The following is a 22848-nucleotide window of genomic DNA, read 5'->3' as shown; positions in this document are numbered from 1 at the left end:
ATAGAAACTGCACTTAAACTCTATAACAATGGAGAAATAATTGCCATTTAAACTTAGATCCAGCTAAGACTATGAAAAAAAATACAGAGGATTAAATGTTTTCATTACTTAACAAGCAGAAATGAAGCTAGTGTGTTAAAGACATTAAGACACACATCAAGAAAGCAGGAGGAAGCAATACATAAAAACAATTTATGTGAATAATAGTTTATTAGTGACACGTAGAAACTCTAAGTTGATTCTTTGTAACTAATATTAACACTCTGATGGCAAGTACGCTATGTGTTTTTATTTTTTATTTTTTGAGACAGAGTCACCCAGGCTGGAGTGCAGTGACGCAATCTCTGCTCGCTGCAAACTGCGTCTCCTGGGTTCAAGCAATTCTCCTGCCTCAGCCTCCCAAGTAGCTGGGATTACCGACATGAGCCACCTGACCCAGTGAATTTTTCTATTTTCAGTAGAGATGGGTTTCACTATTTTGGCCAGGCTGGTCTCAAACTCCTGACCTCAAATGATCCGCCCACCTTGGCCTCCCAACGTGCCGGGATTATAGATGTGAGCCACCGTGCCCGGCCACTGTGTGTTTTAAGAAGTCGTCCAGGTGATGCTCACACATGCTAAAATCTGTGAGTCACTGTGAAGATGGCTTTTGAGGCAGATATACCAGATTAATTGAACACCCCCGATGTGACGATCCTCTGTGCCTGATGAGAGCTCCTGTGCCCACCAGGTGCTGCAGAGGAAAAAGGGGCAGATGTCCCCCAGGTGTGGCCCATGCACCGGCAGTGCCAGCATCACGCGAGAACTCCTGAGACATGCAGATTCTCAGGCCTGCCCCAGCCTGTCTGGGTCCAAAACTCTGGAGGGGGTGCTGAGAACCTCTGCTAACAAGCTCTCCAGTGGACTCGCATGTAAGCTAAGGTTGAGAGCTCTGGACTAGAGACCCTGCGATTACTCCCTGCAAAACACCTAAATTACGTTGCCAGAATGAACCTGCAAGCAACTAAAAGAAATTCTGGGAGTCCATGGACAAAAGGACAGCTAGAGTCCAAGAGGCAGGAGAGGAGCTGAAGCCGGCAGATACGTGGGGGGCGAATGTGGCTCTGACACGGCGACTCTGTCCTAAGAGGGACGGGGCACCACGCCTGGGGACCACCCTGGGAAGGGGTCAGAGACCACCCAGCCTGAAGCCAGCATTCTGGAATGGCTGCCCCCTTCAGGAAAAGCGAACTAGGAAACATCCTGAGCCTTAGTCAGCAGGGAAACTGTCTTAACCTTAGTACCAGGAAAGTTTATTTCTTAAATCCCGAGAGAATGTGCAGCACTGCCCAGCCCTGCCACGGGCCTGGCCCCTGAATCTTCTGCTCTTTGCATGACCCCAAAATGACAAGGCAAGAGTTATAATTAATTTTATTTTATTTTTTTGGAGATGGAGTCTTGCTTTATCACCCCGGCTGCAGTGCAGTGGTGCGATCTTGGCTCACTGCAACCTCTGTCTCCCAGGTTCAAGCAATTCTCCTGCCTCAGCCTCCTGAGTAGCTGGGATTACAGGTGCCTGCCACCACACCCAGCTAATTTTTATATTTTTAGTAGAGAAGGGGTTTCGCCATGTTGGCTGGGCTGGTCTTGAACTCCTGACCTCAGGTGATCTGCCCACCTCGCCCTCCCAAAATGTTGGGATTACGGGCGTGAACCACCGTACCCAGCTGAGAATTGTAATTTAATGTGGATTTGTAGTGCCTCAGGAACCTGCCCAAAACAAACACATTTTCCTCTGGAGGAATATGCCTCAACCCAGGCCGCGGAGAATGTCCAAGGTCAAGTTCAAATATATATTTACATATAATATGTGCAATAATATGATTTTAATAAAAAATCTACCAGAAAGCAAGACACCATGTAAAAGATAAGCCCAAATAACAAATAGAACTTGGCCCAGAAAGACCTGGGATATTGGTCTTAACGAAAACAGCATATAAAACACAACATTTAATATTTTTAAAGACCTGAAATAGGGAAATGAAAACACAGTAAGAGAATTTAAAAACTAGGAAAGAAATAAAGTAAAACAAATATGGTCATGAATAAATCTTAAATCACTGGAAAGATTAGACAGCAGATAAACACAGCTAAACAGAGAATTAGAAAATTGGGGCCGGGTGTGGTGGCTCACCCCTGTAATCCCAGCACTTTGGGAGGTTGAGGCAGATGGATCACCTGACATCAGGAGTTTGAGATCAGCCTGGCCAACATTGCAAAACCTTGTCACTATTAAAAATATAAAAATTAGCCAGACATGGTGACACATACCTGTAATCACAGCTACTTGGAAGGTTGAGGCAGGAGAATCACTTGAACCCGGGAGACGGAGGTTGCAGTGAGCTGAGATTGCGCCACTGCACTCCAGCCTGGGCAACAGAGTGAGACTCTGTCTCAAAAAAAAAAAAAAAAAAAAAGAAAAGAAAAAGAAAAAATTGGCAGACTAGAAGGTAGACCTGCAGAAAATCCACAGACTGCAGCACAAGGACTGACCACAGACTGACACAGCTGAAGGGGGAATTAGTAGACTGGAAGTTGATATTACAGGGAATGTAGCACCAAGAAAATCAGAGGTGAAAAGACAGGCTCTGAGAAACAGAAGGTCAGGGGAGAAGGTCCGACATAGGGCTAATTGGTGCTGCAGAAAGAAATTCTGCACAGAACAGGAGAGAGGCACTGTTGGGAGGGATAATGGCGAAGGATTTTCTAGAATGAATGAAAGACATAGTCTTTCAGATAAAGAAACCCAGATGAATCCAAGCAGGATGAGTAGAAATCCATTCAGAGGTTCCTCATAGTGGAACTGCAGAACATGACACACAAGTCTTAAAAGCTGCACCAGAGAAAATACAGGTCACCCATACACTACAACAAACAGACCACCTCTGACTTCCTATCAGACAGAAAAGAAGCAAAAAAGGAACAGGAACAACTATCTTCCAAGTTTAGACAGAAAATAACTGTTAAAGAAAAGCTCTAAAATTGTATGCCCATGGCCGGGCGTGGTGGCTCATGCCTGTAATCCCAGCCGAGGCAGCTGGATTACCTGAGGTCAAGAGTTTGAGACCAGCCTGGCCAACATGGTGAAACCCCATCTCTACTAAAAATACAAAATATTAGTCGGATGTGGTGGCAGGTGCCTGTAATCCCAGCTACTCAGGAGGCTAAGGCAGGAGAATTGCTTGAACCCGGGAGGTGGAGGTTGCAGTGAGCCGAGATCATGCCACTGCCCTCTAGCCTGGGCGACAGAGCAAGACTGTCTCAAAAAAAATAAAAATAAAATAATAAATAATAAAAATAAAAAGCAAAAAAGACACTCCTAAAATGTTAGTACAGGGATTGGTTGAAAGTAAAAAGAATGAAAAAATATTCTTTTTTTTTTTTTTTGGAGACAGAGTTTTGCTCTTGTTGCCCAGTCTGGAATACAGTGGCGCAATCTCGGCTCACTGCAACCTCCACCTCCCGGGTACAAGTGATTCTCCTGCCTCAGCCTCCCGAGTTGCTAGGATTACAGGCATGTGCCACCAAGCCCGGCTAATTTTGTATTTTTAGTAGAGATGGGGTTTCTCCATGTTGGTCAGGCTGGTCTCAAACTCCCGACCTCGGGTGATCCACCCACCTCGGCCTCCCAAAGTGCTGGGGTTACAGGCGTGAGCCACTGTGCCTGGCCAGGACAAAAATATTCAAATGAAAATGCAAAAAGCATTGTTAGGGATAAAGAGGTCACAATATGACGCTGACTCAGGAGAACTACAGAAGAATTCTGAACTTGTATGTACCTATTAGGATAACTTTAAATTTTATAAAGAAAGCAAATTACATAAGAAATGGCTACATGAAGAAACTGATCAATCCAGCAGCACACAGGGAGATTTTAACACGCCTCCTTCAGTAATTGATAGAACAAGCAAATAAAAACCAGTAAGGATTTAGAAGATCTGAGCAACAAAGTAACAAACTTGATCCGCAGGATATTTATAGGATTCTGTGTACAATAACCGGAGAATATGCTTTCTTCTCCGGGGCCCAGGAAACATTATAGAACTGACTACATATTCGGCCATCAATCAAATCTAAACAGACCTGGAAGGACTGGTATCATGGTAACAGCATTCTCTGATCACGACGCCAAGTAGTTTAGAAGTCAGTAACAATGAAAGAAACCTAAAACCTAAAAATCTTAACAAACCTAGAAATTTAAAAACATCTTTCTAATTACCCACGGGTAAAAACGTCTCATAATGGAAATGCAGAAATACTTAAGACTAAATAGTGAAAATACCAAAAATGATAATGAATTATAACACCATATGGTGATGAGTGCTTTGTAATCATAAACGCATATATTAGAAGAAAATCCCCTAAAAATTAATAAGTACCCAACTTAAAAGTTAGAACAGGAAGATAATTCCAAAGAAAATGAAAGGAAGATAATAAAGGCAACCAGAAATTAATAAAATAGAAAATAAAAATACAATGGGGAGGAATTATGGAGTTGATTTTTTGAAAGAACTAATATAGAACTAAACCTCTAGCAAGACTAATCACTTTTTTAAAAAAATAGAAAACGAGAACTATTGGGATAGAGAAAATGAACATTACCACACCGGAGTGTAGAGATTGAAAAGTTAATAAGGGAATATTATGGGCTGGGTGCAGTGGCTCACGCCTGTAATCCCAGCACTTTGGGAGGCTGTGGGGGAGTGGTGGATCACCAGAGGTCAGGAGTTCGAGACCAGCCTGACCCATATGGTGAAATCTTGTCTCTACTAAAAATATAAAAAATCAGCCGGGCGTGGTGGCGGGCACCTATAGTCCCAGCTACTTGGGAGGCTGAGGCAGGAGAATGGCGTGAACCCGGGAGCAGAGATCCCGCCACTGTACTCCAGCCTGGGCAACAGAGCGAGACTCTGTCTCAAAAAAAAAAAAAAAAAATTAGCTGGGCTTGGTGGCACTTGCCTGTAATCCCAGCTACTCGAGAGGCTGAGACAGAAGAATCACTTGAATCTGGGAGGTGGAGGTTGCACCACTGCACTCCAGCCTGGGTGACACAGTGAGACTCCATCTCAAAAAAAAAAAAAAAAAAAAAAAAAAGAATATTATGAACATCTTTTTGCAAATAAATTTGATAATTAGATGAAATGGACACATTCCCAGGAAAATACAAATTCCCAAAACAGATTCAGAAAAGACATCCTGAAATGTACCGTAAACAACAACAAAGATTTAATCAGTATTTTAGAAATCTTCTCACAATACAAAAATGGGGCTCAGCTTGTTTTGTGAGCAAGTTCTAGCAAAGCATTCCAGACACAGATGATTTCCATCTTATTCAAAGTCTTCCAGGAAAGACAGCCAAAGGGAGTGCTCCCCAGCAGATTCTCTGATGATTAGAAAATCCTTGTGCCCCATAGACAAGGGTAGTAAGAGAAGGGAAGTTAATGGCACTCTCTCTAATAAGCATATACACAAAATCTCTGAAACAACAACAACAAAAATCAAACCATCTAGCAGTGATGCAGGACAGGCGAGCCCCAGAGTAGGGCTTAGCTGGCGAGGGTTCTTAGCTTCGCCTAGGACAGACTTCAAGGGAAAGCTGGCAGTGGGGTAGAATAAGGCAGCTTTACTAAGGTGGCGGGGTTACAGCCCCATGGCTGCTCCTGCACGGAAGGGCCACCCCACAGGCAGCGTGTCCAGAGTAACATCTTGGGAGCAGTTCTGCAATCATACCTATACCCACTTTCTTTCTTTTTTTTTTGAAACAGAGTCTCGCTCTGTCATCCAGGCTGGAGTGCGGTGGTGCTATCTTGGCTCACTGCAACCTCTGCCTCCTGGGTTCAAGCGATTCTCCTGCCTCACCCTCCTGAGTAGATGGGATTACAGGTGCCCACCACCACACCTGGCTAATTTTTGTATTTTTAGTGGAGACAGGGTTTCATCACGTTGGCCAGGCTGGTGTCAAACTCCTGACCTCAAGTGATCTGCCCACCTCGGCCTCCCAAAGCGCTGGGATTACAGCTGTGAGCCACTACGCCCAAACTCCACTTTCAATTATACGTAAGTTAAAGGGCAGGTTATTTAGAAATTTCTAGAAAAAGGGTGGTAACTTCCAGGTCACTGCCATGGAAAGGTGCGGTAACTTTCGGGTGTTGCCATGGCGATGCTAAACTGTCACGGCGCTGGTGGGCCTGTCTTACGGAGAGGAGCTTTCAGTGCCTCTTCTGTGTTTTAGCCAGTCTTCAATCTGGTCTGGAGTTGACTCCCACCTCCTACCTCAATAGTGTTATATGTACAGTCAAGCAATACTCAACCCTGGGGATACATTCTGAGACATGCATAGAATATTATACGCATATTGCTGTAACGTTATAGTACAATATCTGTTTGTCTGCACACATATTGTTGGACGATTTCGTCATGTGTAAGTGAACTTCCACAGATCCAGCAGTGTACTCTAAGATGGCAGAGCCTACCCCACACCCAGGCTGTACCGTGTTGCCTGTGGCTCCAGGGCTCCAAACGTGCACAGCAGGTGACAGCATTGCACACTGCAGGCAACGGCAACACAATAGTTTATGTCTGTGTATCTAAACACATCTAAACACACAGAAGGTGCGGTGAAAATGCAGGATCAATGACTTTAAAGTGGTGTACCTGATATGGCACTTAGCACAAACGGAGCTTCCGGGAGTGGAAGTTGCTCTGGCTGAGTCGGTGAGAGAGGGTGAATGAGTGTGAAGGCCTAGGACATTACTGTGCACCACTGGAGACTATTTTTTTGAGACAGGGTCTCACTCTGTCACCTAGGCTGGAGTGCAGTGGCACCATCTCAGCTCATTGCAATTTCCACTTCCTAGGTTCAAGCGATTCTCCCGCCTCAGCCTCCTGAGTAGCTGGGACTACAGGCGTGCACCATCAAACTCTGTTAATTTTTGTATTTTTAATAGAGACGGGGTTTTGCCATGTTGGCCAAGCTGGTCTGGAACTCCTGACTTCTGGTGATCCACCTGCCTTGGCCTCCCGAAGCGCTGGGATTGTAGGTATGAGCCACTCTTCCTGGCCTACTGAAGACTTTATAAACACTGTATACTTAAGCTATACTCTGTTTATTAAAAACATTTTTCTTCAATAATAAAGTAACCTGAGCTTACTGTTACTTTGTAAACTTTAAAAAAACTTTTACTCTTTTGTAATACTTAGCTTAAAACACAAACACATTGTACAGCTGTACAAAAATATTTTCTTTGTTCCGTAAGTTTTTTTCTATTAAGGTTGGTGCAAAAGTAATACCATTACTTTTTAATACCATTACTTTTAATGGCAAAAACTGCAATTACTTTTGCACCAACCTAGTATTTTTGAAACTTTTTTCTACTTTTTTTTTTTTTTTTTTTTTGATGGAGTCTCGCTCTGTCACCCAGGCTGGAGTGCAGTGGCATGATCTCAGCTGACTGCAACCTCCGCCTCCCCGGTTCAAGTGATTCTCCTGCCTCAGCCTCCCGGGAAGCTAGGATTACAGGCATGCCACCATACCTGGCTAATTTTTGTATTTTTAGTAGAGATGGCGTTTCACCATGTTGCCCAGGCTGGTCTTGAACTCCTGAGCTCAGGTTATCCTCCTGCCTTGGCCTCCCAAAGTGCTGGGATTACAGGCATGACCCACTGTACCCAGCCCTTTTTTCTACTTAAAAAAATTTTTTGTTACAAACAGAAACACACATATCTGCCCAGTATTAGCCTAGGCCTACACGGGGTCAGGATCGCCAATATCACTGACTTCCCCTCCACATCCTGTCCAAATGGAGGCCTTCTGCAATCCCTCCTGAAGGACCTGCCTGAGGCTGCTTTATAGTTACCTTGTTTGGGTTTTTAATCAGTAGTAGTATACTCTAAGATCATGATAAAAAAGTTGGCCGGGCGCGGTGGCTCACGCCTGTAATCCCAGCACTTTGGGAGGCCGAGGCGGGCGGATCACGAGGTCAGGAGATCGAGACCATCCTGGCTAACACAGTGAAACCCCATCTCTACTAAAAATACAAAAAATTAGCAGGGCGCGGTGGCAGGCGCCTGTAGTCCCAGCTACGTGGGAGGCTGAGGCAGGAGAATGGCGTGAACCTGGGAGGCGGAGCTTGCAGTGAGCCGAGACCGTGCCACTGCACTCCAGCCTGGGCGACAGAGTGAGACTCCATCTCAAAAAAAAAGAAGTATAGGATAGTATATACATGAACTAGTAACATAGTGGTTTATCATCATTTGCAAGTACTGTGCACTGGACGTAATTGTATGTGCTAGGCTTTTCTATGACTGGTGGTGCAGAGGACTTGTTTACCCCAGCATCACGCAGGGGTACACACACATACACACACGAGTAATGCATTGCACTGTGACGTGACGATGGCCACCACGGCACCAGGCGATAGGGAATCTTCAGACCCGCTACAATCTCTCATGAGACCCCTGTCGGGTGTGTAGTCAGTCACTGACCAAAATGTCTCTACGCAGCGCACAACTGTGTATACATTTGGTCATAATGCTTTTCTAAAAAACAGTGTCTCACTCTGTTGCCCAGGCTGGAGTGCAGTGACACGATCATAGCTCACTGCAGCCTTGAACTCCTGGGCTCAAGTGAGCCTCCCACCTCAGCCTCCCAAGTAGCTGGGACTACAGGCACGTGCCACCACACCTGGCTAATTTTTTTTCTTTTTTTTTGTAGTGATGGGTTCTTGCTATGTTGTTTCAAACTCCTGGGCTCAAGCGATCCTCCCACCTTGGCCTCCCAAAGTGCTGGGATTACAGGCGTGAGCCACTGTGCCTGGCCTATAATGTGCTTTATCTATTTAATTTGGTTATAATATGATAGCACAATCTCTCTCTGTGTGTGTGCCTGTGTCTGTAACACATTATGACCAAATCAAGTTTATCCCTGGATTGAAACGGTACCTTAACATCAGGAAATACATTTATACATTCTCCACAGTAACAGAATAAGGAAGGAACATCTCTGGTCATCTTGCTAGCATAGGAAAAACACTTTTTTAATTTTATTTTTTGAGACAAGGGCTCTCTGTGTCACCCAGGCTGGAGTGCAGTGATGCAATCACAGCTCACTGCAGGCTCGACTTCCCAGGCTTGAGTGATCCTCCCTCCTCAGCCTCCCAAGTAGCTGGAACCACAGGTGTGCACCACCATGCTTGGCTAGTATTTTTTAAACTTTCATTGGAGACAGGGTCAGACAGTGTTGCCCAGGCTGGTCTCAAACTCCTGAGCTAAAGTGATCCTCCTGCCTCGGCTTCCCAAAGTGCTAGAATTATAGGCGTGAGCCACTGCACCTGGCCGGGAAAAACATTTACAAAAATGTAACATCTATGTATCCGTAATAAAAATACATAGCAAAGTGAAGACAATTTCCTTAACCCCAAACCTCAGCCACATGGCATAGCAGTGATGATTCCTGGAAGCACACACAGGATTTTCATGAAGCTTGACGAACTGATTCTAGAATTTAGAGCAGAGTCAAGAACAGCCAAAACGCTCTTGAAGAAGATAGGAGGGACTTTGCCTCCCAGGTCACAGGGCATATTGTAAATCTGTAGTAACTACAGGAGTTAGTATCATTCTAGTCAAAGGGACAGGATAGACCAAGAGCTCAGAGAGGCACGTGTGCCTATATAAACTCGATGCATGGCAAAGGGGGTGCCATAAATCAGCAGGAGGAAACGGACATTCGATAAATGGTGCTTGGGCAACTGGTTATCCCCGTGGAGAGGGGAGCAGGAATGGCATTCAACCATCACTTCATACCAAAAAACAGGAATCAAGGTACAAACATGAGATACAAAGCGCACAAGATACAAAAAGCACACTGTGACGCTGAAGACACACACCACAAAGAAAGTACTATCTGCAACTATAATCACAATCAGCATGTCTATCAAATGTCAACACAAAGAAGGTGAAAACAGAGGTCGCACACTCAGAGAAGATATTCCAGCACACACGTAACTGACACAGGGTTAGCATCTAGAATGAAGACTTCCTAAAATCCAAAAGAGAAAAATGACAACCTGATGGAAAGATGGATAAAGGCATGAATAGGCTTTCACTGGAAACAACACACAAGTGGCCAACAATGGTCCATCTCAAAGCATTCCAAGAAATGGCCGGGAGTGGTGGCTCACGCCTGTAACCCCAGCACTTTGGGAGGCTGAGGCTGGCAGATCATGAGGTCAGGAGTTCAAGACCAGCCTGGCCAACATCGTGAAACCTCGTATCTACTAAAAATAGAAAAATTAGCCGGGCATGGTGGTGCATGCCTGTAATCCCATCTACTCAGGAGACTGAGGCAGGAGAATCACTTGAATCCGGGAGGCAGAGGTTGCAGTGAGCCAAGATTCCACCACTGCACTCCAGCCTGGGCAATAGAGTGAGATTCCATCTCAAAAAAGAAAAGAAAAAAAGAAGAAGAAGTATTCCAAGAAATGGAAATGAAAACTTTAACAGGGCACCATTTTGTACACACTAGACTGACAACAATGATCACATCTGATGATGTCAAGTGTTAGCAAGGATGTTGGTTGGCAGAGACTCTCGTGCACTGATGGCTGTTCTGAAAATGAATTTCAAATGATCTAGCCATGCCGATGATGTGATAGCCTCTGGCCCAGCAATTCCGCTCCTAGGTACAGGCCCGAGAGAAACTTCTGCACCAGAGCTCCAGGACAGGAAGGGCCACTACATCATGGTTCACAAGATCAAACCACCGGAAAAAACTCAATTTCCATTTAACAGATGAATAAATATATAGATGTATATTCAGACAATGAACCACAACAACACAGAACTGGAGATTAAAGAACTACAGCCATGCCCACCAGTAGATGAATCTTAAAATAATTTTGAATAAAAAAGCAAGTTTTCGGGGCCAGGCACAGTGGCTCATGCCTGTAATCCCAGTGCTTTGGGAGGCTGAATGGGAAGATGGCTTGAGTCCAGGAGTTCAAGATCAGCCTGAGCAACATAACAAGACCACATCTCAACAAAAATAAAAAGAATTAGCTGAGCATGGTGGTTCATGCATCTGTAATCTCAGTTATTTGGATGGCTGAGGCAGGATGATCACTTGAGCACAGGAGTTTGAGGCTGCAGTGAGCCACGACTGCACCACTGCCCTCCAGCCTGGGCAACAAAGACCCAGTTTATTTAAAAAAAAAAAAAAAAAAAAAAAAAAAGCAAGTTGCAAAAGAACAGAATACATACACTGACACCATTTTTATGTATAATTAAAATAATTAAAAAGTAAACACTATTTATGGATGTACCTAAAAGTAGTATAAGGAAAAGCAATGTCATCATAATAAAAATTAATTCAGACTAGTGGTCACCTCTGGGGTCCAGAGCATGGGATAAAATAATGGGACAAGGTGCATAACAGGTTCCCAGGTATTTGTTCTGTTCCTAAACTCCCTGATTTTTATATCTATTTTTATATGTTATTGTATGTCAAATAGCTTTCTTTAAAAGAAAAAAAGTATTGGAATTCATAAGAGCACAATAAAGCAGTCAGCTTAAAAATGTGTATTCTGGGCCAGGCGCGGTGGGTCATGCCTGTTATCCAGCACTTTGGGAGGCCAAGGCGGGCAGATCACGAGGTCAGGAGATCTTGACCATCCTAGCTAACATGGTGAAACCCCGTCTCTACTAAAAATACAAAAAAATTAACAGAGTGAGACCCTGTATCAAAAAAAAAAAAAGAAAGAAAGAAAAGAAAAAAAGGAAAAAAGGAAAAGAAAAGCGAGCAATACTCAAGGAGAAAAGACAGTCAACAGACACCAGTCCCAGAATAACCCAGGTAACTTTTTTTAATTCATGAGGTTAAGATGAACAATCTGGAAGTGAATGGAAGGACAGAATTTCTCTGCAGAGAGACAGAAACTAGAACCAAATGGAAATTTTAGAATTGAAAAAAAAAAACAAAAAACACATTATCCAAAATAAAAAATTTATAGGATGGGCTCAATATCCGAATGGAGATGAAAGGAGGCGGCTTTGGGAAACTTGAAGACAGGTCACTATAAATGGTCCACTCTGAAGAACAGAGAGTATAAAAGATTGGGTGGGAAAGGAACAGAATCTCAGGAACCTGTGGAACAATAGGCTCAGTCGTTCCTGTCATTGAAATCTCAAAAGGACAGAAGTAATTGGAGTGGGAAATTATATTTGAAGACATTATGGCCACACTTTTCCAAATTTGGTAGAAAACATAAATCTACCAATTCAACAGCTCAGCAAATTCCAAATAGGATAAACGCAAAGAAAAGGATGCCCAGGCACATCATCATCAAAATGCTGAAAAACAAAGACAAAGAGGCCTTGAGGGCAGCTGGAGGACGTGATAACCGTGGGAAAAACAATAGCTCATGGAATTTTGGGTTTATCCTCAGAAAACACAGAAAATCGACATACTTAAGGTGCCTAAAGAACTGTCAACCTATTCAGGCATGGTGGTGGTGCCTGTAGTCCCAGCTACTTGGGAGGCTGTGGCACAAGAATCACTTGAACCCGGGAGGCAGAAGTTGCAGTGAGCTGAGATCACACCACCGCACTCCAGTCTCGGCAATAGAGTGAGACTCCGTCTCAAAAATTCTATGTCCAGCAAAAATATCCTTCAGGAATGAAGGGGAAATGAAGACATTTTCAGAGGAAGGAAAATTAGGAGAATTTGTTATCAGTGGACCTTCTTTTAACGAAATTCTAAAGGAAATTTTTCAGACTGAAAGGAAGTAATGCTAGAGGGAAACTGGAACTCAGGAATAAAGGAGAACCAGTAGAAACAGAAATATCAGGGTAACTATAATAGACTGTTTCTTCTTAAGTTCTTTAGAATACATATAACTATTGATAGCAAAAATTGTAACATTTATCTGGGTGGTTTTCAATGTATGCAGACATAATATGTATGACAATCTTAACAAAGATGGAGCGAATTCTCCATTTATGAAATGCACTTGAAGTGGTAAAATATTTACTCTATGTAGACTGTGAAAAGTTGCACTATATACACTATAATCTCTAATGCAACCACTAAAAAATACAAAAAGATATAACAAAAAAGCCAATAGATATATAAAGTGGAATAAAAAAACACTCAAATAATCCAACAGATGAATTTAAAACAGATATGACAAAAAACAAAATGGAGGCTCTAAATTCAGCCACATTCATAATCACATTAAATACATACATATATATATTTTTGAGACAGAGTCTTCCTCAGTCACCCAGGCAGGAGCGCAGTGGCACGATCTTGGCTCACTGCAACCTCCGCCTCCTGGATTCAAGCTATTCTCCTGCCTCAGTCTCCGGAGTAGCTGGGACTACAGGCACCCACCACCACATCTAGCTAATTTTTGTATTTTTAGTAGAGACGGGGTTTCATCATGTTGGCCAGGCTGGTCTTGAACTCCTGACCTCAGGTGACCCACCCCCCTCGGCCTTCCAAAGTGCTGGGATTACAGGTGTGAGCCACCATGCCCGGCCATAAATGATTTTTTTAAAAACTTTTATAACTAATAAACGATTATGGTAAAGTTGGAGAATATGAAATCAACACACAAAAGACAGTAGCATTCCTATCCACTAACAACAGGCGATCTGGAAAAGAAATCAAGAAAATTGTCCCCCATTTACAATAGCCACAAAACAAGAAAATACTTAGGAATAAATTTAACCAAGCAGGAGAAAGATCTGTATACTGAAAACTATAAAACATTGATAAAAGAAATTAAAACACAAATAAATGGAGATTTCATGGTCATGGACTGGAAGATTAAATATTGTTAAGATGTTCATACTACCCAAAGCTATCTACAGATATAGTGCAATCCCTATCAAAATTCCAATGTCCTATTTCACAGAAATAGAAAAAAAATCTAAAAATCATATGAAACCCCCCCAAACACACACACACACACACACACACACACACACACACACACACACACACACACACGCCAAGGCAATCTTGAGCTAAAAGAACAAAGCTGGAGGCATCACACTACCTGACTTCAAACTATATTACAAGAGCTAAAGTAATTAAAACAACATGTTGGGCTGGGCCCAGTGGCCCATGCCTGTAATCCCAGCACTTTGGGAGGCCAAGGCGGGTGGATCACCTGGGGTCAGGAGTTAGAGACCAGCCTGGCCAGTGTGGCAAAATCCCATCTCTACTAAAAACATAAAAATTAGCTGGGAAACACCTTCCAGAATCCTGCAATCTGTAAAGGGCATGGTGGTGGGCGGCTGTAGTCTCAGCTACTTTGGAGGCTGAGGCAGGAGAATCCCTTGCACCCCAGAGACAGAGCTTGCAATGAGCTGAGATCGTGCCACTGCACTCTGGCCTGGGCGACAAAGCAAGACCTTGTCTCAAAAAAAATTTAAAAAGGCCGGGCACGGTGGCTCACGCCTGTAATCCCAGCACTTTGGGAGGCCGAGGCAGGTAGATCACCTGGGGTCAGGAGTTTGAGACCAGCCTGACCGATATGGTAGAACCCCATCTCTACTAAAAACACAAAAATTATCCAGGCCTGGTGGTGGCGCCTGTAGTCCCAGCTACTTGGGAGGCTGTGGCACAAGAATCACTTGAACCCGGGAGGCAGAGGTTGCAGTGAGCCGAGATCGCACCACTGCACTCCAGTCTCAGCAATAGAGTGAGACTCCATCTCAAAAAATAAAGTAAAAAAAAAAAAAAAACAAATCCACATGTCTATAGACTAGCAACAAACAGCTGTTGGAGGCTGCAGTGAGCTGGGATTGCACCACCACACCCCAGTCGGGGCCACAGAGTACCCTGTTTCTAAAAATAATAATGATAATAAAGAATGGTTACATAAAGAAATTGGGCAACATGAAATGCTGGTGAGTATTTAGAGCAAACAGAATTATTTTCGGTGGTGGGAGGAAACGTCCAATGCACGGCCACTCTGGAAAACAGTTTCACAGTTTCTTAGACCTACAGTGACCTTCTGAGCTAGCAATCCTTGTTACTGGCTGGAAGGTCTTAGCTGTGAGTCAGGGTTTGGAACCTGTCCACAAACCTGCCAGGGTCCTCCGAGTACCTTCCCCACCTTCCCTGACATTGTTGGGTATCAGTCATGGGAAACGAGACTTGCACTGGACTGGACCCCACCCCTCCCCTGAGAGGCTGTGGGACCTGCCGAATAGGGTGATCCGCTCTGGGGTTGTGGGGGGCTGAGAAGGATTTGTTCCTCCTTCTGCTGCCTTGAATGGATTGAGCATTTGGCAAGGGGTTATATGGGGGCAGCCAGAGTTCCCCGAGAAAAGTGGCCCTTCTAAGAGGGGTCAACCACAACATCCAGCTCAGTCTTAGGACTTTTTTTTTTTTTTTTTAAGACCAAGTCTCAGGTCTAAAACTCAGTCTCTTTAGACCGAGTTGCCCAGGCTGGAGTGCAGTGGCTCGATCTCGGCTCACTGCAGCTTCCACCTCCCGGATTCAAGTGATTCTCCTGCCTCAGCCTCCCAAGTAGCCGGGATTACAGGCTTGAGCCATCACACCCGGCTAAATTGTTGTATTTTTAGTAGAGACAGGGTTTCACCATGTTAGCCAGGCTGGTCTTGAACCCCTGACCTCAAGTGATCACCTGCCTCAGCCTCCCAAAGTGCTGGGATTACAGGCGTGAGCATCACGCCCGGCCTCAGGACTTTCTTTTTGAGGGCCAGTCTTAGAAGCTTTACAGATTGCAGGATTCTGGAAGGTGTTTCCCATAGTGGTCTGGCCTAGGGAGGGCCTGTATATTGCAGATGTTTCTGACCTTAGAGTGTCAGACGTCCCCGACCTCAGGGTGTCAGGCGACGTCCCCAGCCTTTCGGTGTCAGACATCCCGAACCTCAGGGTGGGCCCTGGTGCTGTTTTGCAGGCGTCCCCCCGTGGGCGATGGATTGATTTACTGTGATTCCCCTAGTCCCGGGATGCAATGCTTAGCTTTTTGCATCCCACCAAAGTGAAATAAACTTCTTCAGCCGGTAACCCTCGTGAGACACGGGACCTGACCACAGACCTTCACACCATTAACAGCAAAGTCAGGGATCTGTCCCTCGGAACAATGAAGAATTCCGGGTTCTCAGGCAAAAAGACTCATACATAAACTGAGGGGGCCCTGCCCCGCTCTAAGAAGAGGACCCTGAAAACGTAACTCCACACCACCGCCTCCCCACACAGCACAGGGACACGCACCGACCGGAATAGGGGGCTCTCCCCTCCGCAAACACATTCTGCCGCTCAAACATCGTCCTGGCTGTTGCGTGGACGTGTCTTGTGTTCGGCAGGACCTGAATGACCTGTTCCATGACCGAGTTATCGTGTCACCGGAGACTTCAAGCAGCAGGTGCCCTGGTGGCTTTTCACTGCCCAACCCGCGCCCACAGATGACAGCTTTGACAAAGAAAGAAGAAAAAAACACATCCCCAAATTCGGGCTTACCTCCTGGCCTGCCAACACGTGTTACCGTTTGGAAGGTCCCAGCTGCGAGTTGTCCAAGGTCTTGGCGTGTTGAAGAAAGAATTGAACAAAATGCATACACAAAGCAACAAGAGAATGAAGCAAAGAAAGACAAGAAAAAGGACAGAGGAGGAACAAAGGCACGATTCACGGAGCAAGAGACGCTCCAACAGGTGACTCAAGAGTCTCCTGATTGCAATGCTCCCAGGGCTTTTATAGAGCCAAGAAAACTTGGCACCACCCCCCCACCTCGGTGCCCTGTAGAGGCCTCCGATTGGTTACCCGCCTATGAAGGATTGGCCTTTGACCAATCAGAGGCTGAAGTGGAGGCTCGGCCCACAGTCAATCAGAGGCTGAAGTGGAGGCGTCTGTCTTGTTATCACAGGTTAAACGCGGCCTGTGTGCTGCCTCACCTTGCCTAGAACTGGCTGCACCTGCTGGTCTTTTGCTTCTCCTTTAACCCCTGGTTACCTTCATTCTCTATTCTCCTGCCTCAATATCATGGATATTTATGCCAGAAAACTGAAAAATTATGTTCACACAAAAACCAATGCCTGCAAGTTTATAGCAGTTTTGTTCATATTTACTGAAGACAGAACTCAGCCTTTAACTGGTGCATAAGGAAACCATGATGCCTTCATACCGAGAAATACCACTCAGTAATGAAAAGGACACACGTACCTATTGGGATCAGTCAGACGCCTGACGCCAGCTGAAGGCAGCCAGGCTCTGAAGGCTCCCGCTGAAGGAGTCCTGGGTCTGGGTGATGCCGCAGGGTGGCTGGACGGGGCAGCCCACAGCACTGGGAGGGGCACAGGGCGGGCTCAGGGGTTCAAGGAAGGCTGGTTGCAGAGGCTCAGCACCTGAGAGCTATCTTTGAGGAGCCGCACCTTGATTTTGCTGGTGGTTACATGACTCTGTACATTTGTCCAATTCTTAGAATTGCACACCAGAAAAGCTGACTTTTACTCTATGTAAATTCAAACAAACTTCTAAAAGAAAGATGTATTTCAAAATAATTTTTTTTGGGGGGGGGGGGAGGAGTCTTGCTCTGTTGCCCAGGCTGGAGTGCAGTGGCACGATCTCAGCTTACTGCAACCTCTGCCTCCCAGGTTCAAGTGATTCTCCTGCCTCAGCCTCCCAAGTAGCTGGGATTACAGGTGCCTGCTACCACACCTGACTAATTTTTGTATTTTTAGTAGAGACTGGGTTTCACCATGTTGGCCGGGCTAGTCTTGAACTCCTAACCTCAAGTAATCCACCCACCTCAGCCTCCCAAAGTGCTGGGATTACACGCATGAGCCACCGCGCCCAGCTAAATACTTTTTTTCCTGCCTATTAGCAATAGCCATCAGAATAACATGGGGGAAAGAGCCCATTCAAAATAATAACAACATGAAATTAAAAATGCTTTAGGTCTAGGAAAAAATGCCACGACCTTAGAGTGAACATCAACGGGCACTGGGGTGTTGCTCCTGTAGCCCTGGGGTGTTGTTCTTGTTGGAAGTGGCAGAGCCCACCGGAAGCTGCATGAGCAGAGACAGAGGTGAGTGGTCTCACTGGCTCCCCAGGCCAGCTGCTTGCAGGACCTCAAATGAGGCATGTGTGGGCGCTGTGATGTCTTTGCTCTAAACAATTGCTGCTCGCCCTGGTGAATTTTAACTCTCTGTGTGTGTCTGTGTGTGTTTGTGTGCACTGTACATGCACAGGCACATACACACACAGTTAAAATGGCTGCGCTGTGGTTATGTGACATGGGTCGTGTGTGTGCGTGGGTGTCATGGGTTGGGTGTTCAAGTCCTAGCCGTCATTGCGTGTGAATGGGACCTTGTTTGGAAACAGAGTCTTTGCAGATGATCAAGGTAAGATGAAATCTTTAGGGTGGCCCCTAATCTAATATGACCAGTGACCCCATTAAAAGGGGGAAATTTGGACAAAGAGACAGAGATGCACCTGTGAAGACGAAGGCAGAGATCGGGTGAATCTTCTAGAAGCCAAGGGATCACCCAAGGCTGCCCTCCAATGATCATAAGCTAAATGAGAGAGCCAGGGACGGACTCTCCCTGACAGCCTTGGGAAGGAACCAGCCCTACCCATGTCTTGCTTTTGGGGGTCCAGCCTCCTGAACTGTGGGACAAACGTCTCTGTTGTTGGAGCTCCCCAGTGCGTGGCACCTTGTAGAGGCAGCTCTAGCCAAGTGAGGCAGTGTGTACACTGCTACTTAGTGGGTTTGCACCACTTAGCCTTTAATAAACACCATGGAAGACGTGAAGTTAATTCAGAGAATTCCCAGTTACATGCCCAGCCCCAGCACACACACACACACATACACCCAGTGACACATGCTTATCCTGAGTGTAAGTTCACAAAGGTTTAGAATGATTTGGGGTCACAGTTTGTTTTGGGTTTTCACCTTGTAGTCTTATATTTTCCTAGGTTTGAGTAATAGGTTCATAGTAAACAATTGGCCAGGCACAGTGGCTCACGTCTGTAATCCCAACACCTTGAGAGGTTGAGGCAGGAGGATTGCTTGAGTTCAAGAGTTTAAGACCAGCCTGGGTTGGCCGGGCACAGTGGCTCACGCCTGTAATCCCAGCACTTTGGGAGGCCGAGGCAGGCGGATCACGAGGTCAGGAGATCGAGACCATCCTGGCTAACACGGTGAAACCCCGTCTGTACTAAAAATACAAAAAATTAGCCAGGCGTGTTGGCGGGTGCCTGTAGTCCCAGCTACTTGGGAGGCTGAGGCAGGAGAATGGCATGAACCCGGGAGGCAGACCTTGCAGTGAGCTGGGATTGTGCCACTCCAGCCTGGGCAACAGAGCAAGACTCCGTCTCAAAAAAAAAAAAAAAAAAAAAGGAAAAGAAAAAAGACCAGCCTGGGCAACATAGTAAGACCCTGGTCCCTATAAAAAAATTTAAAAATTAGCCAGCATGGTGGCGCATGCTTGTAATCCCAGCTACTCAGGAAGACTAGGTGGAAGGATCACTTGAGCCCAGGAGTTGGAGGGTGCAGTGAGCCATGATCTTGCCACTGCACTGCAGCCTGGGTGACAGAGCAAGACCCTGTCTTAAAAAAAAAAAAAATGTAGCTCAGGCTGGGCATGGTGGCTCATGCCTGTAATCTCAGCAGTTAGGGAGGCCGAGGCGGGTAGATCATCTGAGGTCAGGAGTTCAAGACCAGCATGGCCAATATGGTAAAACCCCGCCTCCACTAAAACACAAAAATTAGCCAGGTGTGGTGGTGCACGCCTGTAGCCCCAGCTACTTGGGATCCTGAGGCAGGAGAATCACTTGAACCCAGGAGGAGGAGGTTGCAATGAGCTGAAATTGCACCATTGTATTCCAGTCTGGGTGACAGAGCGAGACTCCATCTCAAAAAACAAAACAAAACAAAACAAAACAAAAAGCAAAACAAAATTTAACCCAGTGCCTTAGTTTTCTATGGCTGCTGTAATGAATTGCCACAAATTTAGGTGGCTTAAAATAATACAAACTTACTCATACAGTTCTATAGGTTAGGTGTAAAGTCCAAATCGGGTCTCCCTGAGCTAAAATCAAGGCGTCCACATGGCTGATTCCTTCTGGAGGCTCGGGGAGAATCTGTTTCCTGGCTTTTCCAGCTCCTGGAGGCGCCCACATTCCCTGGCAAGGGGCCCTTCCTCCATCTTCAGAGCCCACAGTAGCATCTTCTGTGCCCAGATGTCCCAGGCCCCCCTCTTAGAAGGACGTTTGTGATGACCTCAGGCCCACCTGGAGAACACAGGAAACTCCCTTTCTGCAGAGCCCTGCCTGAGTCACGTCTGCAAAGCCCTCACTGCCACACAAGGCACGAGGGTCACGGGTCCTGGGAGTCCATACCTGGGCATCTTCAGGGCCATCGCTCTGCCCACCGCACATAGCACCGTAAAAGCACAGACACGGAACCCCACTTCCGCCAGCCCTTTATTCTGTGTGACCACGTGGAGCTTGTATCTGGGTTTAAAATTCAAGAGTGACACAGAGTATGAATTGCAAAGTGTCACATTTTGATTTGGTGAATGCAAATTTTATTTCATATGTGAGGTATTTTACTAAAATTGGCTAATATATTTTTAATTGAAATTTACTTTTAGTTTTTTGTTTTTTTTCTAGACAGAATCTTGCTCTGCCACCCAGGTTAGAGTACAGTGGCGTGATCTCAGCTCACTGCAACCTCCGCCTCCCGGGTTCAAGCAATTCTCCTGTCTCAGCCTCCCGAGTAGCTGGGATTACAGGCATGTGCCACCAAGCCTAGCTAATTTTTGTATTTTTAGTAGAGACGGGATTTCGGCATGTTGCCCAGGTTGGTCTCGTACTCCTGACCTCAGGTGATCCGCCCACCTCGGCCTCCCAAAGTGCTGGGATTACAGGCATGAGCCGCTGCGCCCAGCCAATTTTATTTTAAAACTAAAGAATGACTCAAGAAAATAAAGATGTTGCCCAAATTGTAGCTTTGAAGATATTTTGGTTTTATAAAATTCACTTATTTTTTGACTGGAATGATCATATACATGAAATACAATAAAATAAAATGTTCACAGCTGCATTCCTGTCCTTGCTATTATTATTATTATTTTCTTGAGACAGGGTCTTGCTCTGTCGTCCAGGCTGGAGTGCAGTGGCACAATCATGGCTCACTGCAGCCTTGACTTACCCCCAGGGTCAGGTGATCCTTCCACCTCAGCCTCCCACATAGCTGGGACCACAGGCTTGTGCCACCATGCCTGCCTAATTTTTTTTTTTTTTTTTTTTTGAGGCAGAGTCTCATTCTGTTGCCCAGGCTGGAGTGCAGTGGCATGATCTCAGCTCACCACAACCTCCGCCTCCTGGGTTAAAGTGATTCTCCTGCCTCAGCCTCCCAAGTAGCTGGGATTACAGGCGTGTGCCACCATGCCCAGCTAATTTTTGTATTTTTAGTAGAAACAGGGTTTCACCATGTTGGTGAAGCTGGTCTCGAACTCTTGACCTCGTGATCTGCCTGCCTCGGCCTCCCAAAGTGCTGGGATTACACGTGTGAGCCACCACGCCTGGCCATGCCTGCTTAATTTTTGTAATTTTAGTAGAGACAGGGTTTCATCATGTTGCACAGGCTGGTCTCAAACGCCTGGGCTCAAGCATTCCTCCCTCCTCGGCCTCCCAAAGTGCTGGGGTTACAGGTGTGAAGCACCACACGGCCTCCTTATGGGATTGTATCAAAAGGCACAAGGAACCACCATGAGCACTCCACGCTGGGGGCACTCCACGCTGGGGACACTCCACACTGGGAGCACTCCACACTGGGGGCATTGCACGCTGGGAGCACTCCACGCTGGGGGCATTTCCCATGCTGGGGCTCCAGGCTCTGCAGGCAGGGGATGCATCCCAGTAGCAAGGCCCCTAAACCAACGTGCTACCCTCAGACGAGGGCCACTGTCCTTCCAGCTGGGGGTGAGGGTCCCCACCTCTCCCTGGACCTGCCCCTCACAGGCCAGCCACCCTGAGGGTCTGTCGCCTGCGGCACTCACTCCTGGACCACTTTCCAGGTTGAGGAGGGAGCCCAGGCTCCACCACTGACCAGCTTCCTGGCCTTGGGCAAGTTATGAAACTTCTCTGTGCCCCGTTTCCACACTCGTAAATGGGATGACGATGATTCTGTCAGAGCTGAGATGCGGCTGGCACATACCGGTGTGGTGTCCATTTCAACCAGGCAGTGCCAGGGCCTGCCAGTCATCATCATCACATTGTTATTGTTGAAATGGGGTCTCACTCTGTGGCCCAGGCTGGAATGCAGTGTTGCAATCCTAGCTCACTGTAGCCTCGACCTCTTGGGCTCAAGCAACTCTCCCACCTCAGCCTCCTGAGTAGCTGGAACTACAGGTGCTCACTACCACGCTCGGCTAATTTATTAATTTTTTTAGAGACAGGGTCTGACTATGTTGCCCAGGCTGGTCTTGAACTCCTGGCCTCAAGCAATCCTCCTGCTTCGGTCTCCCACAGTGTTGGGATTACAGGCGTGAGCCACCGCGCCCGGCCCAGTTATTAAATGTTTTGAACATCACTCCTATCTGTCCCCATGCGGTTACTGTGAGGACAACAGGAGTCTATTCTCGTAAACTTTGGAGAGCAGGGCCTGGCATACAGCAAGAGCTCCGCGAACGTTTTCATCGTTGCGTTTCTCAGGCAGGCAGACTCTCCCCAGACCCACCCCATCCTTACAGATGGTAATTCCAGAGAAAGAAAATGCTTTCATTTCCCAACACCCATGTATCAAATCTCACGGAGGGACCGCCGGCCAG

This window comes from Hylobates moloch, unplaced genomic scaffold (assembly GCF_009828535.3).
Source record: "Hylobates moloch isolate HMO894 unplaced genomic scaffold, HMol_V3 SCAFFOLD_24, whole genome shotgun sequence".
Lineage (NCBI taxonomy): Eukaryota > Metazoa > Chordata > Mammalia > Primates > Hylobatidae > Hylobates > Hylobates moloch.
The sequence above is the reverse complement of the archived record's forward strand: the minus strand, read 5'-3'. Positions refer to the sequence as shown.